Genomic DNA, 1655 nt, shown 5'->3' with positions numbered 1-1655 from the left:
TGTTGGTTGACATCTGAAGAGCAGCTGGGTTTGTTTACACCTGACCGGCACGGGACGGCCGAACACTGAATCATCTGAACTCACGATACAGCTGCACGCACGCACACACAGACACGCACACACACACACGCACGCACAGACGCGCACGCACACACACAGACGCGCACACACACACACGCACGCACAGACGCGCACGCACACACACAGACGCGCACACATGCACATAAACACGCATGTTGGGTTTCCATGTTTTATGGGGACATTCCATAGACACAATGGTTTTTATACTGTACAAACTGTATATCATATTCCCTACCCCTAACCCTAACAATCACACACAACTGTCTGCTCTTTTACATTTTCACAAAAGTTCATTCTGTATGATTTATAAGCTTGTTTCCTCACGGGGACCAAAAAATGTCCCCACAAGGACAAGGGTTTTGGATATTGCCATCTTTGTGGGGACATTTTGTCCCATACCGTAGGGTTTACCCTTCCCACACACCACACACACACACACACACACACACACACCACAGTTGGGTTTCCATGTTTATGGGGACATTCCATAGACACAATGGTTTTTATACTGTACAAACTGTATCTCATATTCCCTCCCCTACCCTAACAATCACACACAACTGTCTGCTCTTTTACATTTTCACAAAAGTTCATTCTGTATGATTTATAAGCTTGTTTCCTCATGGGGACCAAAAATGTCCCCACAAGGACAAGGGTTTTGGATATTGCCATCTTTGTGGGGACATTTTGTCCCCTACCGTAGGGTTTACCCTTCCCACCACACAACACACACACACACAACACACACACACACACACACACACACACACACACACACACACACACAACACACACACACACACACACACACACACAACACACACACACACCACCACACACACACACAACACACACACACACACAACACACACACACACACAACACACACACACACACAACACACACACACACAACACACACACACACAACACACACACACACACACACACACACACACACACACACACACACACACACAACACAACCACACACACACACACACACACCGCACACACGCACACACACAACACACAGCACACACGCACACACACACACAGCACACACACACCGCACACACACACACACACACACACCCCACACAGCCACACACACACGCACACACGCACACGCACACGCACACACACACACCACACACACACACACACACACACAGCACACACACACACCCACACACACACCACACACACACACAGCACACACATCGCACGCACACACACATGTTGCGCACTATCATTATGAGGACGTACATTGACCAAGCAATCTCTAGCCCGCACCCTAACCATCAGAACTACATGCCTGGCCCCGGTTGCATAAAGCACCTTAAGTTTTTCCCTTAAGTATGACACTTAAGGGGTGATTTTCCTTTACCAAAGACAATAGGAGAATAACTTAAGTAAAATTTAAGGTATACTTAAGGACACACTTAAGGGAAAATTACACTTAAGGTGCTTTATGCAACCGGGCCCTGACCCTAAACCTGATTATAACCTAAACCCTTAAACCAAGACTTCACCCTCAAACAGCCCTTTAAAGGGGTCTCTGGAAGTGAGGAC

This window comes from Triplophysa rosa, linkage group LG10 (assembly GCF_024868665.1).
Source record: "Triplophysa rosa linkage group LG10, Trosa_1v2, whole genome shotgun sequence".
Taxonomy (NCBI): Eukaryota; Metazoa; Chordata; class Actinopteri; order Cypriniformes; family Nemacheilidae; genus Triplophysa; species Triplophysa rosa.
Note: the sequence above shows the minus strand (reverse complement) of the source record.